A 12,135-nucleotide genomic window follows, 5' to 3' on the forward strand; every position below is an offset into this window, starting at 1 on the left:
ATTTCATAGTAAGGCATTTGACTAACACATTAAGTGTTAACGCACTGTTCCAATTATATTTCAAATGAAAGTCTCCAGTGTCTTTGTCACCAGCAGAGAACTTCATTACCTCAAGATACCATGTATTTTTAATGGCAATTAGATTTTATTTTTTTTTTTTTTAAAACATTGTCCCACTGTCTTGGCTTTCTTCCACTCATTAAAAATGTAACATAATCGTGTCTTCAGTTTGTCCCCTCACAGTAATTTTTGATAACCAAATACCCAATCCTGTTGTCAGCACATTATCCTGAAGAAAGTAAGAGCAAAGCAATGAACTGCACAAGCTCTGGTAGCTGGAATAGGTGCTCCAAGCTGGATTAAGAAATGTGAAAAGAATTAGGACAACAAGGTTCTAGGGTATGTCTGTGCTAGTACAGAACTACCAAGGAATTTGCTCAATTGGGAAGTGATAGGAAGTTGCTGGGATGCCCTAGGTTGTTTCTGTCACCTGGAGCATACAATAAGGACAAAAGGAAATGTCTCTGGCTATATGAAACTTCTACCTCCCAAAAGCTTCTTCCTGCCCAGGATACAGCAAGGACATGGCCCATGTTTCCTGCTCAAGAGTGCCACAGTGGCCCCAAGTGGTAAATAAGGAAAACTTCAAGTGGAAACCTTCAAGTAGAAACCTTCAAGTCTTCCCGTGGCAGAGCCAAATCTTAAATTAAAGAAATATGTGACAAAGCTGCCAAAAGTGTGACACTTGGCAGCTCTCCCAGCTGCCTTCTACTACTTCCCTTCTAGCCCCCAAAGTATCTGTGATGTGAGTAAGGGGCACTCTTAAGTAGTCGCTGGCCCTTTCCCACTGCAACTGCTGGGAAGAGGACTCTTGGCTCCCTTAGGCATCACTGGGGTAAGGTAGAGAAAGAATGTAGCTTCTGGGCCCCCTGCCCAATTGCTATTCAGATGGTGGAAAGCAGAAGAGGAGATGGTTGGCTCTTTCTGAATTGAGGTAAACTAGCAAAATCAGGCTCCCTTCCTGACAAAGCTACGCATAAGAAAATAAAGCATCAGCCAAAAACCTCTGCCCTTTACTTTCTCCCAGTTCTTATGTCAGTTGAAGTTAACTCCCACTGAACTATATACCAGCTACGGATCTCACTCTCTTTGCAGCTCTTCCACAAACAAGAGACCACACTGAGTTACAGACTGTGCCTTCACAATTTTGCTTCAGAATCTTCAGCCCTTCCATCTTGCAATCAAGGTATCTCTGCTTCAGTTGTTTTCCCTATAGGTAACACACTTGCTCTTCATCCAGGTCACAAACACCGTAATTACAAAAAAAATTAAATTATTTAAAAATAACAATAAAACCCTCTCTCAATTCACCTTTGTCTATAAACTACTTCCATCTGGCTAAAATTAAGTTAAAATTCTTTCTTCTAAACTTAGATTGATAATTCTAATATTTCATTTCCAGAGGGGCATAAAAATCAGCAAATTACCCAAGTGTTTCATATTACATTACACCCAGCATTGAACTGAACATCTCAATTACTGCTTTCTATATAGAGGTAATTGTGTTTTATCCACTTGTTGTAGTTGAACCCAGCAGGTGGCTCAGCACCACACAATCATTCCCTCACTCCCTCTCCCTTCCAATGGGACGGGGCAGAGAACTGAAAAAAAAAACCAACATAGTAGAACTCACGGGTTGAGATAAAACTATTTTCTGAGACAGAGAAAAGGACAAGGATAATAGTCATGAGTATATATGTACACACATGAACGTGTATAACAAGTGACACACAAGTAATCGCTTACCACCCACTGATCAATACGCAGCCAGCAGTGGAATAGAGCCCAATGAACTCCCACTTCCTATAAAACTCTCCTTCTGCATGATATCGTACGGTAAGGAATATCCTTTCAGCCACTTTATGTCAGCTGTCCTGATTCTGTTCCATCCCAGCTCCCCAGGCCCTTCGCTGAGAACAGCCTTGGCTCTGAACAACACTGCTCAGGAGCAACTGTAAACATTGGTGTGTTATCAACACTGGTTTTCTCCTGGAACCAGAACATAGCATCATACCAGGCACTCCGAAGAAAACAATTCAATTCCATCCCAGTTGAAACTAAGACATCACTGACAATAGAAAAGTGTGAGTATATGCCATCTTCTACCCCCAAAAGTAGGGCACTGTGCAAACACGCAGGTATTCAATTAACAGAACTAGCTGCAAACAAACGAAAAACGATTATTTAAACAGACAAAACACACCTCACAATAGAGCAGAATAAAAATGAAAATTTATCATAGCTAAATTATTAAAAGAATTATTTAAAATATTATTTTACCAGCACAGCTATCTATGATTGTTACAAAAAATTTACTATGTCTGGGCAGTGGTTTCATCCTATTAATACCCCGCTGTGGCACTGGTATGTGACTAATAATAACATAATAAATAATAATAACGGGTTATTCCACATTAAAAACTCCTAGAGATCTTCATAACATTCCATCCTGCTACTGATCTGGTATTACTCAGTTAAATTTGACAATATGTGTTGCGCTACAAAATGAGACAACTGTAACCTTCACTCATCATTTTTTAATTTTTCCTAAACTAGAATACAGAGCCAGGTGCAAGGATTTAAGATCTGATCCCTACCACAGCCATTGGCTAATGGTGAAATTGCCCGTATATTAATCCCTGTAGTAATCTCTGTTAGTAAGAATTTGTGGTCTCTGAACGAGCCGTAAGACGCTGTTATTGTTAAAGCGGCCTGAACAATTTATAAGTGGGCTTAAAATTGACAGTTACATGACGAAAAACCATCCATGTTTCTAAATAATGGATAAGTGGATATGTAAATAGAGAGAAGATACAGATTAAACACATTGAGACCCAAACCTACTTTTTGAATAGGCCATTACAACACAGAACATTCAGAAGCCTGCATGATGCAGATGACAAATGCCTTCGACAGTTGGCTGCATCACAGATGCATTTTATATGTGTTTCAGTATTGAATTTTTAACCGTGCTTAGTCAGTTTACTTTTAATTGCTCTCATCTTCACAGGGCAACTTCCAGAATCTAGTTTAGTATGAAAGACAGTCAATTATCTGCTGTAAGGTCCATTGAAGACCGTAGCCGTGAAAAACCTTTCATTTTATTTATTTTGTTTCTTCAGCACTGTGCATCTCCATTTGCGTCTGAATATCTGAAGTTAAAGTCTTCTGTTCCCACCTGCCCTCCTTAAAGAAGTAATCATACAAAGAAATCGTGCACAATTTTTATATTCCTCTCAGTTCAATAATGCACCAACTTTCCAACTGCTGAAATTCAGAGACTTCACACAGAAGTTGAAGCAGCTGTTTCCAGTGGTTTACCTCACACGTCCTTAACCCTTAGTAACCCAAGTTTACTAGAACTATAACTCTGCTGAAATTCTCAAACTCTACTCGCCTGCTTTCGCATCTCAAGATCCACGCCTTTTTGAGAAACATTTCAAAACAGAAAATAGGCCTTTTCAAGATCTGCACAGGGCCTTTCAATAAGATACTGTCAGAGCCTCGCAGGAAGCTGCCTCGCTGGAACTGGAAATAGGGAATCACTATCCATATGCATACGTTATGTTTCTTCCCTAAGTACTGTTTGAAATACATAGTTTAAAAGTACCAGCTGCTCATAAATTAAGTATATTTTTAAAGCAGAGTATGCTTTTTGTGTTTTTAATTTTTTATTTTAGACATTGACTTCCCTTCCTTTTATTAATAAACAAATCACAGAATCACAGAAACACCAAGGTTGGAAAAAACCTACAAGATCACCAGTCCAACCATGCACCTATCACCAATAGTTCTCACTAAACCACATCCCTCAACACAAAATTCATATGTTCCTTGAACACCTCAAGGGTCGGTGACTCCACCACCTCCCTGGGCAGCCCATTCCAGTGCCTGACCACTCTTTCAAAGAAGTAGAATACAATAAATAAATGAAACTAGGGTCTGAGGGATACCAAGGGGTAATGCTCTAATATCAGGTGAAAACCACACTAGTTTTCCCTCGGGTGTCACATGAAATAGTGTTCAGCATCCATTGGTGAAGGGTTATTCCAATGTAAATTCTATACAGTATGGATGAAAAGCATTGTATTAGCGTTACTTACAGATGCCTCCTGTGAATTCAGCTTCTTTCATTACCTTGACAAACATCATAGCTGAGATTGCTACTTAGTTCACAAATCAGGGAGGTATGGCAACCTTAAAAGAGTCTGCAAGTACTAATTACAGTAATCCATCCTGTTACCGTATTACAGCACATAAAAAATAAAAACACAAAACCACACTAATTTTCACAAGCATGTAGAACATTCAAATCTGCTTCAACTCCAGGGATGCCATCCAGAGAGATCTGAGCAGGTTTAAGAGATAGGCCCGTGCCACCCACGTGAAGTTAAATAAGACTGAGTGTAAAGTCCCACACCTGGGTTGGGGCAATCCCAGGCACAAATTCAGACTGGGAGGAGAACGCCTCGAGAGCAGCCCCGAAGAAAGGGATTTGGGGGTGTTGGTGGATGTAAGACTCAACATGAGCTGGCAGCTAGAGCTTGCAGCCCAGAAGGCCAACTGTACCCTGGGTTGCATGTAGAGAAGGGCAGCAGGTCTAGGGAGGTAATTCTGCTCTTCTACTCTGCTCTCGAGAGACCCTACCTGGAATACTGAGTCCAGATCTGGAGCCCCCAACACAAGCAGGACAGCAAGCTGTACGAGTGGGTCCAGAGGAGGGCCAGGAATTTTATTAGAGGCTTGAGCACTTACAGAAATACACTGAGAGAGCTGAGGCTTTTCAGCTTGGAGAAGACTCCAGGGGACCTTCCAGGACCTGAAGGGGACCTACAGAAATATAACAGCATGCAGCAACAGGACGAGGGAAATGGCATACACTGGATGAGGATAGACTTAAGCTAGACATTAGAATATTAGATATTCTTTACTGCGAGAGTGGTGAGACACAGGACTAGACTGCCCAGAGAGGTTGTGGATGCCTTCTCCCTGTTGGTGTACAAAGCCAAGCTGGATGGGGCTGTGAACAACATGGTCTAGTGGGAAGTGTCCTGCCTATGGCAGGGGGCTTGAAACCAGGTGATCTTGGTGGTCCCTTCCAACCCAAACCATTCTATGATTTTTAAGAGCGGGATAAGAGAATTGTGCTACTCCACACAGCCCAAACCAAAGTAGCTCAGTGACACAGTGGTACCATAATTGCACTGGGGGCCCTGTCAGAAAGTTATTGAATAGCTGAAGCATTAGGTATTTTAACATTTATTATACTTTGTGACCAAACTGGCAACTACAGAGGGGCTGGGACTGTATTATAGTGTAATAAAAACCTCATAAAACGTTTAAACAAACTCACACATCTGCAGAGAGATGGGAGGTATTATGTAACGTAAGCCATAGCTAAGGTCACCTCTCACCCCACTAGCTGCCACAGGAGCAATGTTCAGTCTAAAGAGCCTCTGTGGTTTCTCCCTCTGTCCTACTCACCCCTAAGAGCCAACTCTTGATCTTACTCCCAATTCTTCAGTGAGAGAAGTCTTGGACACAGGTTTTTCCTTTAACTTGTATCTGACAACATCCAAAAGATTTCACTCGATTTATTAATGAATATTCTGTGGAAACATTCCCGAACTACATCTTAGGATGGCATTCCTATTGTGTTTGTTCTTAGAAAATTTAACAACAGCTGCAGAGCATTCCTTTTGTAGCTTGCCAAAAAGCCTACGTCTTAATTACATGCAAAGGTAGACGATAGTGTTGAGGTAGGATCCACACTTTCAGTCAAGGAAGTACCTCAAAACTGGTCTAACAATCAACAAACCCTCTGTCCAAACCACAAAAGACAATGAGATGAGTGCTTGGAATGTTTTAAAAAATTATGGCCGCCAGATTGTTTGAACGCAGTCAGGCATGTATACTGATGACCCATTAGAGTTCCTCCCTGGCTGCTCCCTTCACTGCATCATGTTCAGATCAGCTCCCAGAAGGCCCTTGAGGAAATACTAAGTTACTGAGCTGGAAAAAACAAACATCTTCAAAGTTCGGATTCTTTCATTCTTGATTTCATACTGACTTGTTCTGAGACCTGACACAACATGGTACGTAGAACACTCCGCAATGCAAAATAGCCTAACTACCACCTTAGCTGTTATTGAAAATGATTATTTTTGCCCGCTGGAAGCCAAACAGAAGCTTTGTAAAATTATGAAATGCTTTGAATTGTATTATTTTAAGGGAACAAAAATTATCTTAAAACCCCAAAAACTTCTGTGCACTTCGTTGTTAATACACTTCTCTTTTCCTCTGCAGCTTTTACATTCTAATTTCAAGATCACATTTTTCCCTTACAAAGGTGCAGACCAACAGCACCAAAGGCACAAAACTCTGTCAGCAAAAGGACAAGTGACATATATTTCTTAAAAACATCTTGTTAGTAAGAATACTCCTTTACAGGATAAAGGAGAAGGACAACCAAAAATCCTACATGTAACTGTGATTTATTTACTGCTAACTTGCTCCTGAAGAGTCATTCAAGCACAGTAATTTCCTCTCAGTTTTGAAGAATTTCTTCAGAGCTATCAGGAGAGTCAAGAAAAGAACGAATTTAAAAACCGCTGAAGGTATTCCAACTGTCAATAACATACCTATGTCTCCCTCAGCTACGAGATCAGTTTGAGAAATATGTGAAAAGATACGACAAACTTACACAGTTCTTCCTGCTTACCAAATTACTTCAAAATCATCACACAAACATGGATTGAATGAGTTCTGAGTTCAAAATAATATTTTGAAACACATCTTTAGAAAGGACTATCCAGTTTCATCAGTTTATCTAACAAAGTCAGATAATATATATTAATATATCTAGCATACGTTGTGCCTGATTTCTTAGGCTACTGCAAATTGTACTAATTCCACTGTAGCCAATGAAGGCATTGCTATCATCCCAATACCAGTGTAAATCATAAATCACTCCACCTTACATCTCCTTCAAGTAGGTATAAATAGATATTGCCTAGGTTAATAGGAAGGATTGTACAAAAAACTCTTCAAAACTGTATTAAAATGGAAAATACCATTCCTTCAGAGTGTGGAAAGTGGAAAAGCACCCCACAGATAACGCATGAGTCTACTAAATATTACAGTTTTAAAAAAATGCTCTAATTATTGGATACTTCAGTGAAAATCGTAAAGATTTCTTCAGATCATTCTTTGTTACATACTGTGACTACACCGATGTATCCTGATGTAACTTTCTTGAAAATCAGAACAACATCCTGCAGCAGCAAGTGTAACGGTGCCACTACAGCACAGCTCACGCCCCCTTCTGAGCCATATTTTCATGGTTAGCATTGCACTACAACAACCAATATGAACACTGATAAATAGTCAAATGCATCCATGCCAACATACAAGGCTGCTCTGAAACTAATGCCTCTCATTTGATTATGCTGGCCCACAACATCAGAGGCAGACGTTGGTGGTACAGGAGAAGACAACGAACCTTCCCACAAATATCCCATTTCATGTTGTTGCTGTGTGACAGATAGCAGCCGAGGGGCAATCTGGCAAAATGGCATCTGACACACAAGTGCATGAGAAGAAATGCTGTGTCACTGAATTCCTCCACGTGGAAAAAATGGCACCTACTGACATTCATCAACACTTACTGAACATTCCTATAGACTAAACAGTGAATGTGAGCACGGTGAGGAGGCAGGTGATGAATTTCAGCTCTGGTGACAGTGGGTCACTTCCAGTGGTGAAGATTTTTACGAATGCAACACTTAGGCTCTTGTTCATGGCTGGTGAAAATGCACTATGGTGCTGACAATGTTGAAAAATGGTGTTCTGTAGCTGAGAGTTTGCTCTATCATAATATTGTAGCCTCCAGGAAAACAAACAGGAGACATTACTTTCAGAGTCACCTATGTAAGACTGGGTATATCTGAATAAAATTAATCCAGTCTGCAGACTATTTGCTGGTACATGAGAGAAAAAATATTACTTGTGGAAATTTTCCTGTTTAAAAGAAAAACATAAGACAAATTTCTCCTACAACAATGAGCAGCTGCACTAATTCTGATAGGCAGAACACAACTCCACAACTTCACACCAAAATTTAACTTTGATTTGTGCTTTTACTTCTGTCTTCTTATTGTTAAGCAGTAAAAATACAATTCTGGAAGTAATGGCAACATGTCAGTTGGTGTTAGTTAAGAACAGGCTCTTTCATGAGTGAATGAATTACTGTAGCATCACCTGCTGAGTCTTGCAGTTTCAAAAATTCATATTCCACTTATTTCAAAACCCGAATTCTGATACGTTAGAGAACAACACTTGATGCAACTGAAGAAGGGAAGCAAACCTAGTTTTAAATAGAGTGCATTCAATCTCACTCCACCTAACTCCATTGGTTATTAGAGCTTATTTCAACAGCTGGTGACTGCTGCACCGGTACACCACAACTCCTCTTTTTTCACCAGCATCAAGTCATACAAGAATTTAAGAAGACATGAAGCAAGGGGCAATCTGGTGCACATTCAGGAGTACATCTCCTATACAACTTTTATACTTGCATAAAGCATGCTGGTGCATGAAGTATATTTGCACAGCATGCAAGGGAATAATGACTTAAAATCTCTCCAGCTTTTAGCAATATTCCTTTGTAGGTCAGAGCCTGACTCTATAGCCTTGGACCATCTGTATTGAAAGCAAGAATACCCAAATAGCAGTTATACCTAGAACTTCTTTGAAAATAGGCAAACAACTTGCTAATGAAAAAATACAAATCCCTGTTCTGATTTCTTTATTCATATAAATTGGACTAAGTATTGATGCACTAAATCTGCAGGACTGACGCAGCTAAATTTCCTTTGATTAAAGCAGTCGCCTAGGTTGCCTGCAGCAAGAAAGTTTTTTTTCCAATTGAGAGACTTGCCTCATTTGTATATACATGGAAGAGCTAAGCCAGATGCTAAGTTGGTAAATTCAAGATCCTAGGAAAGTAAAATTTATCTGCATTAAAAGCTTACACAGTAAGGGACTTAAAAAAAAAATGAAGGCCTCTCTTACTTGGTGATTAAATGGTTAGCTCTTTTCCCACTGCCATTTTAATGTGGGAGAAATAGAGGAAAAGAGGATGGAGTGAACAGAAAAGAAAGTTGTTAGTTGCTCAAGAACAATACATCAGTGCAAAAGAATAATCAGAGTATTTCCCCAAAAAGGGAGCAGAAGTGACAGATGAAATCTGCGTGTAACTCATTGCATAGGATTTTTCACTGAAAGCACTGCTTTACTTTCACAAGTGGTACTCATCACTATGGTAATATCACATATATATGGTTTCTATATTTTACCAGAATGGCCTATAAATTACCGCACTAATTCATAGCACAGTTTTGTACAGGTTTCCATTATATTAAAAGAAAAGAAAGCAAGCTGCATCACATCTTTCTCCCGCAAACAGGCCTGCAGAAACTATCCCCCAAAATACTTCCATGAAAACCATCTTCAGAATTTTCTCTTCTGTTCACTTATAAAATGTAGCATCACCTACCACTGTCGCAGCATCACACTTCCTCTGGGCTCTAAATAAAAAAAAGCAGGAAAACTCAAGTTCTTTTCCCTTCCTCAGCTTACAAGACAAAATCACTAAGCCTGTGTATCGTAATATATGTTGTGGTTATATAAAGACAAAACATCACAGAGCTTTGAAAAAGAAACAGAGCTTTATCACACAAGGTACTCTCTGAAACAACACCCAAAACTTTGTTGTTTTGCCACACAGTGAAAAATAGTCCTAACTTGTCTCAGTTTTCTTGGCAACATTTGCTGGGAAAAAGGCACTTTGGAAAGTGAGAGTCCTCTAAGGGATATGTTGAGCTTGGAGCTGTGTGATATTTGTCTGCAGCAAATGCTGTGGAGTTGGATTCACTTTTCTTCTGGAACTGGAGGATGTTTACAACAGGGTCTTAGACAGCAGATCTACAATACCATTATCCAACCTGCAGGTCCCAGCACCATTAGCTTCAGGATTGGTGTGCAGGCAGTCAGCCCAGAGTCTGAGACATGGAGTAGATATGCTCTTAAACACCTAACGGTATGGGAAGGAGCTCAACTTGAGATCCGTAATACCTTTGGATGTTACTAGACACTGAAGTGACACCTTCACCTACGTCATAATGAAAGCACTCACCAAGGCCAGAATTTATCCATTTAACCCATTTATGTGGAGTGATGTGAATCCACATCACATCAAGAATCAAAGTGGGTCAGAATTGATGCAAGAATGAGGAAAGAAAAGGAAAGGAAACAAAACACCTGTTTTTCCTGTTGTACTGATCCACTGGAATGAAACACAGACTTGGCCAGCACAAGGAAGAAAACAGTCTTTCCTCTTCCTAAAGACTTGCCCAAACACCAAGGCTAGAGTCTTTTTTTCCTCTGCTCTTTCTCATAAACACACATCTGCGACTCATAATAATTACTAATTAAAATCAAATGAGGGTGATTCTAGAAGTATTTAGAAACAGTTAAGCCTCAAAAGAAATGAGCCAGGAAAAATATGAAAATCCATAAGGGCTGTTACAGCCAAACAACTGAGTGGAAATTGAACTCCAGGAGTTCAAAAAAGCGTATTAGGAAACAAAGGTGGCTCTTAGCATTTAAGTCACTAAATGGACTTTATGATCGAGGCCAGAGCCTTCACACAGGTACGGGAATGACATAGGTCCTGGAGCTTAACAGGTCACAGATTAGCCCACTGAGTAATTGCTGCAGAATTTCTTGGACATACAGCCCCTTGGAATTTTGCTCACCTGCAAACTGCATTCCAAAAGTCACAGAAATTAAACCACTTGTCACACCTACTTTATAGAGCATTTCCATCAGGTGTTATCACAGACAAAGTAAGAGCATTTACTAAAGCATGTGGCAGATCATCAGAAATGTAGCAAAACAACATTTTATCTGGAATTCTTAATTCCCTGCACAATGAGCACATCAAGATAAGAACCTCTGATTCACCGACCAGAACTTACTTGCTTTTCACAGAAACACTACTTTGCTTCTATTCTAGAGCCAAAAGAGCACTACTTCCTCTCCTAAATAAAGACTGCCATACGCTACACTGCTAATCAGCTTGCTTTTGGAATACCTTACATTAACTGTTTTCATAGAAATACAGAAAGTCATTTTTGTACTGAAGAAAAAAATCATTTCTCCCTGGCTTATTACTTGTCATACGTAACTTTCTACCCGATACATAGCTTCATAAGCAACAAACAAAACCGACAGGACAGCAGATGACTCGCTCTTCCTCTATCACTGAAGTTATTAAACATGTCATCTCAGTAAAGGAGTTGATATGGAGTAATTTATTATGAGTGTTTCTTTGCTTTACTCAGATTTTCTTATAGAAACCTTTTTCACCTTAAGTCAGAATCAGAGAGATAGCAAGCACGAGAAAATGTAGTCTTTGCTCATCTTTGGCTGTCTGGGAAATACGGTGCCCATCTAAACTACTGCTAAGTGGTCTTTGCATCCTATGTTTTCACAGCAGAATAGAAAATACAGTTTTTGGTACAGATTTTTTTTGGATTGGGTTGCTGGTGGTTTTTATTTGTTTGTTTCTTTACAAGTTTCAACAAGATCTCCTACAAATGCCGAAACTAAGCATCTCTAATTCTCGGCACGTTTAACATTCTTCAAATGTTCTGACTTAAGAAAACCCGTTCATCCTATTCCCCATACTCCTTACATCCAGAGCCTCCTTATTTCTCATCAATCACTATCTCTAATGGATGGAGAGTATATTTCAAATGAAGGTTAGAAAGCAGGTTTACAATAAGTCATTGTAATTTAAATAGATTAATTAATGACATCAACCTTAGTCTTGCAAGTTAAACAATGCATGTTCAGCAGCCCATGGAGACAGGTCTAACAAACACAGCACATTATTTAATATTAATTTTAGTTGAACTACTTATTCTCATGACATTGATTCCACTAGGCATACTCGTGTAACTGAATGCAAAACACTTATTTAGATGAATATACAAATACTAAGAAACTTTA

This window comes from Lagopus leucura, unplaced genomic scaffold, assembly GCF_019238085.1.
Source record: "Lagopus leucura isolate 7727_CA_CO unplaced genomic scaffold, USGS_WTPT01 Super-Scaffold_100004, whole genome shotgun sequence".
In the NCBI taxonomy this organism is placed as follows: Eukaryota; Metazoa; Chordata; class Aves; order Galliformes; family Phasianidae; genus Lagopus; species Lagopus leucura.